Source organism: Gallus gallus, chromosome 1, assembly GCF_016699485.2.
Source record: "Gallus gallus isolate bGalGal1 chromosome 1, bGalGal1.mat.broiler.GRCg7b, whole genome shotgun sequence".
NCBI lineage: Eukaryota > Metazoa > Chordata > Aves > Galliformes > Phasianidae > Gallus > Gallus gallus.
In genome coordinates, this window is record NC_052532.1 from 168,572,906 (window position 1) to 168,579,139 (window position 6,234).

Sequence of the window (6,234 nt, forward strand, 5' to 3'; positions counted from 1 at the left end):
GCTCTGAGAAGCAGAAATGTTGCTCGTTTGCCTCTCGTGTGTAGATTTTCACCCTCCCTTAGATTCTCCTCGGTGTTTATTGTATGCTTCCATGAGCTACTTCAACTCAACAAGACCAAAAACTATTTAATTTTGGTGACGATCGTGGTGAATATTTTTCCTTCTGGGTTAGGGAGTGAAACCTGCTCTTGGGCACATAGTCAGGAGCAGAAAGAGGAGGAGGAAGATGATGTTCCTGTAAATATTAGGTCACCCAACCTCATCTGGTGGAACCGTGCCCTCAGTGCATCATTTTATGTTTCAAGCAATTTGGTATGGCTGTGGGTTACTGCTGAAAAGTGCGGTCTCCCCCATCTCTCTTTGGCCACGCATTCTATCTCATTCCTCTTTACATTAACTGAGAGCACACAATGAATCAGGTGAGCAAACAAATCCAACAGAAAAGTTTCATTTTTTCTGGTGCACTTGCCTTCTGTCAGATGAGCTTGCTGAAGTAATTGGCTTCACAGTAGCCATTGCTAGCTCACTAGACATAAGGACAGATGCGGCCAGGGGAAGGAAAGAGGGATGCTTCCCTTATTCACATTCAAGTGAAATTTCAGCCTATCATTCCTCTGGTGCAAAGACTTTTCTCCCAGGATATTGCTGGTATTTCTTAACCCCTGCTGTTATTACCTCACTGTACATGAACTAGAGGGTCACTGTAATTTAGAAGCTGGGCTTTAGCGAGCTGCAGAAGAACCCAAAGCAGATATACGTTTCAATTGCAGTCTGCATCTTTTCCAGGTTACAGTGCTCTTCAGCAGTTTTCTTATTTATACATTACAGACACTAAACATCAATTGCTCAAGTGGTAAGTGTTTGGTGTACCACACCTTAAAATAACAATGGAAAATATTGACGACATAAGACACATAACTCCTGAAGGCTCTCAGGTGTCTGACCGTATGTAATAAAACAGTACAATAAAAAGGCAGCAGGGCAATCAAGGAGAGCAAGGACAGAACAAACCCTCATATCCACTTCCGCTAGATAATATAAAAATAAAATCCTTTCTGTCAAATAGCATCTAAAATAGAAATTAAACTTCTTGAGCATTGTTTGGGTGGATGCTACCGCTGTACTTTGGCCTGTAGAGAAGAGAATAATCATGCCTTATTTGTCAAGCTGTTTACGTCATTAATATTTTTAATGCCTCTGCTAAACCATCAATTGCTTATTGCTATTTTAAAAGAAATCTTTACTTCCCTGCTCACTTCTGTTGGATAGAGATTATAGACTGATGAGATGAGAGAAGAAAAAAAAGTGGTTTTGCTTAGCCAGTGTAATTCTAAAATAGGCTAAATATGGGGTAAAAATAGATAGTATTATGAGCCAAAGCTTATTTTTTGTAGAAGGAGTGTGAAACACTGGTACATATGGCCAAAACCATAGTTTGGTAAGCCATTCCAGACTGTTCCAGCACAAAATTATCTCTGCTTTGAGCTATATTAAACCTGAGTTGTGCTGATTTCTGCTGGTGTAAATGCAGGCGCAGAGCCCTTGAGACAGGAAGTCACCCAGGCAGAAAGCAGTCGCGGCTTTCAGTCTGCCAGAGGGCTTCTTGGGACCAGCTCTGCCTCGGGAGTGGGAGGTGTTGAGTGGGAGACAGAATCAAAACTGGCCTGGATAGTGTTGGGAAAAAATCTCTTCTGAAAAGGGAAAGCTTGTTTGACAGCTTGGCTGCCGGAGACATTCACAGTCCTGCCAAGCGTTCCCAGGAATAAGGGAAAACTGGGGAACAATACGAGATCTTTTCCCTCATCAAGCTAAAAGCTAACACTGGCTATTTCATGAGAGAAAACATCCAATTAGAGATAATGAGACTGCTGGGGTAGTCCCGAACACATATTAGTTTTGAGTCTTCATTAAGGTGTACTTGTTTATTTGGAAAAAAATCTAGTTTTCCTTGTGGCTCCCGTAACCTGTTTACAAAGCACTACTGGGACACCCACACAAGCTTCTACAGAAGCCACACTGAAATTTACAGTTGTTTACTTCCCCTCACAGAAAAAATAAATAAATACAAGGGCAGTGATGACAGCAGCAGGCTTTGCTCTCCCACATGGTGAATTCCAATGAGGCTGATAGGAGTTCTAATTTACTTATAATGAAGTCTTCCCACACCTCCCTCATCCCTTCACTGTGCTCCATTGCCTGCTAAAGACGAAGCTGCCACCTCTTCCTGTTGAGGCTGTTTGGGTCACTTGTCCTTTAACTGGGCAAGTTTGCCTTCTTCTCTCCAAGATGCTATTTAAAGTTTCACCTGGCTCACAGTAATGCAGCCTCCAGACAGATTTCTGAATACCTGCAGCAGACACCAGCTACGGCCCAGGGGATTCAGAAGGAGCAGACCACCAGCCAGAAATAGGAGTAGCTGGCTTCAATTGGAGGACTGAGTTCTTCAGGGAAGGTGAAATGAAGAATTATTTAGAAAGCTGTAAGAGCAAAAATGAAAAAAAGCGGTTTACCTCTTAGCAGTTGGAGGTGGGAAGAGGTAAAATTCTTTGTGGAGTCTTGAGAGAAGTGAGGCAAGCTTTTATTGGCAGCTATGAAAACAGTGTGAGAAACTATTCCAAAAGCAATTACAAGATGGCTTTGAATGAGCAACCAAGTAGGCTCCCACTGGAGATTCTGCAGTCTGGCTGACTGCTGGCAATGCTGGTGCCATGTGAATGAGGGGAGAGCACACAGCTAATAAGACTGGGAAAGGCTGTCACAGTCACCAGCAGCCTGCCCTGTGTGAAGCAGGCCATGTGATTGTATGCATGGATCTCTATGTAATGACTATGGCACTTCTCTGGGCTTCAACCTACCATTCAGAGAGAAAACTCATTTGTCACTTAAATTTATTGTGTTGTTCCAAGGTTAGTGGTAGGCCCACATGAGGAGTTATTTCCATAGTTTTGATCATCTGTAAACGCAGATAATACAATGAACAGCCATTCTTCTTTAGTGACTGAAGAGATTCACCTCACCTGTTCATGGAAAGGAATAAGATGTTAGCAGCATTCTCAACACACACAAAGTGCTTCAGATTCACACCGAGCCTCTCTGCAGTAGGTAAAGCCTAACTACAGTTCATGTTTACTCATGTCACATCTCCTTCTTAGCTCAAACTACAGCAGGGCTTTACATGAGGTCAGTAAAGTCCACGCAGCACCATGTCACTTGGTGTCACCTAGATAGGTGGCTGTCAGTGAAAACAATCTGCCAGTAGCTCATACATCATTAAAATAATTGTAGCACTGATATCCAGGGCACTTTGAAGCTATGCTGTTTTGTTGTTGCGGTTGGTTGGTTGGTTTGCTTTGCTGTTTTTTTTGTTTGTTTTGCCTATTTAATCTACGCTTCTTGTGCTGGGAATTGTCTCTTGTGCCTTGCAAGGACACAGAAACTCGTTCAGATCCAAGCTGCTTGTCACAATTTCATACATCATGTGGCATCACCAACACTGGAAATTGCTTCGTTGAGAGCCACTTTGTAGGCATCAACTCGGGCGCAGAAAGCACACATGCAAAATGCACTGTGGAATAGAAGATATGAAAAGAAACCAGCACAATCTGTCACTTTTTTGCAGGCCCTGAAAAGTGTCACGGCAGGAGAATAATTTACATGTTGCTTCTCTTAACCTCACTAAATTCCTTTCTTTATCCCTCAGCTTCCCTGCTACCCACCTTGAAAAAAAAATATATTCATTGCAATAGGACGGATGGTGGCCAGGCTGGGATCTCACATAATCTTGTCCCCAGGTGCTTCATGAGTTACATTTCATCACACTTGGATCATCTGGCAATAAACTTGGCAATGAAGAGGACAGCGTAGCAATGAGTTATATGCGTCTGCAAGCAGTATAGCAAGAAGTTCAACCCAGACAACCGTCATGCTCAGTAATCTGCTTTTTCCCCTACAGCACCCCTTGTGCTTCTGATTCTCCCTCGTCTCTGATTTTGTTCAGGTCGCTCAATGCCCGAATCATACACCCCGGAATAATAGACACCTTCATTTCAAAATTCAATAGCCACCTTCATTTTCAAATTCAAGCCTCAGACACCTAAAGTATTATGGTACTTGAAGAAATGAAGGCTCCGTTTTGATGAGGGTTGACCTTGTGAAGTGCTGAGCATTCTGCCCTCAGTTCAATAGCATGCCTGTCTCTATGTTTAGCTTGAGGCTTTGTACTAGTTGCGTACAAGTAAGCATATATTTAAGCTGTTTGCTAGATTGTAGCCTGAATATACAGTATCTGGGATATTCCAGTCTTGCAGGACAGAGTGCACAAGAGAATGTTTTTCCAAGGGCTGCACAAGGACGTGTACTCTAGGTGCTGCTCCTTCTGCAAAGTGCTTCTGTATACCCTGCCTTCCAAGTGCTGCCATTTTGTCCTGTAAAATGCATTATAGTTCTTCTGTTTCCAGACCATTCCGTAAACTGGAATTGCATCCAGCATAGATGCAGGCAGGATGCATCTATTGCAAGCAGCTGCACGGACTAACCGGGTTGTGTCTGACGTGATCACTCCACTGTCACAAGAAAGGATCCTTCCACATTCACCCAGCAGCTCAAACTCCCTACAGAACAAGTCTAGATACGATCTCAGTGCTGCAGATGGCAATATGCTGTCCTCTCTCTGCCAGTACTGACTATACTGTTCTATTACGTACAAATGAAAGCAAAGTTAAAAAAAATCTCATGGAGTATGTCTAAACTGAAGAACCCAGCAGTGTTTCCTCTGTAGTGTCAAGTCTAGATGTATGTCTCTGATATGTCAGGGCAGGCACTGGGTGTGCACTGACTTCTCCTTTTGCCTCAGCCTGTAGTTTCTCTGCTCTGTAGATTCAGGAGAAATAAATCCAGGCCAAAAGACAGGCATGACACATTCTTCCAAATCCCCAAACAAATAAAATGTAAGCAAGGACCACACCGCAGAGTCTTCCAGCCCTACACCTTTCTAGCCTTCCCCTTGCTCAATGGGGAACCATATAACTCCTTTCTTGTGAATTCATACTTGCCTTTCAACCTTTCATCTCCACAGATGAATAGTTGCCTCTCCCTTAGCAGAACACACAATCCAGGTATCAAGCTGCAGCCTCACAATAGAGAACCATTCTGGTCTCTGCAGAGGCACTGTCCTAAATCCATCGTGCTCCTTCTCACCCAGCTCCTCTTCCTGGGCTGAAAATAGGTGCTGAGAAAAAAAAGACATGCAGAATAATGGAGGAAAAGTGCTTTTGTAAAGTGTAACCTGACGCTACAGAGAAGGATCTGATTCAGATTTGTGAAGTTATTTATGCAAGGACGTGGTATAGAAATCCTGTTCAGATATAAGCAGTTAGAAGAGGGCTTCAGGCTTTGAAAATTCTGCCCTTTCAATTTTTGCAGAGAGAATTTGGGGTTGCTTTTCTATTGTTACTATTTTGTATTTTGGTGTGATTTTCCTGGCTGTTTATTGCAGTCCCCATACAAGTATTTGCTGTTAATCCCATGTGCCTGATTACCTCAAGGCTTGTTTTTGTCAAAGCAAAATGCTGTGGTTTGTTTCAACGTCTGAATATCAGAGGTGGAGAAGCCATGCAATGTTCCCAGTTGCGCTCTGACCTCTGCCAATCCTATCTCCTTACGGAACAACCTCGTGTTCACTTTCAGTTACCTGACATGCACTCACTTTCCAGAGGTAACAGTATGCAGCAAGAGAAACTAAGCCTCAGTCCAAACTTAGTGCTTCTACCTTTTGGAAAAATTACAAACTTCTTTTATTAACAGCAGGAGAATTGAAGCGAGTCCTTTCCAATTTGAAGTTTCGCACATTCACAGGAATATGCAAACCAAAGTTTGCTGAAAATAAAATGGAAAGTGATGCGGAAGCTCAAGTAACTTTGTGTGCTATATTCAAAGCCAGACTGTGAACGGATTTCTTGAAATATCAAATTTTAACTGTAAAGAAGCTGTCAGAATGCATCACGTATGAACACAAAAAAGATATTACAGGCTTCAGGGAGATGAATATCCGTGATGAGAAAAACAACCCAACTGGCATGTAGAGGAATGCTTGAAGCCTCCTTTGTTATGACTACAGTAAAAATACACATCTATTTTCCTATAATAACAAAGCGTTCATTCTATCTCCTGCTGGAAGCTGTTGGGCATTTACAGTGTGTTATTAACAACTGTACAAATGTCTTGCGTTCTGAAAAA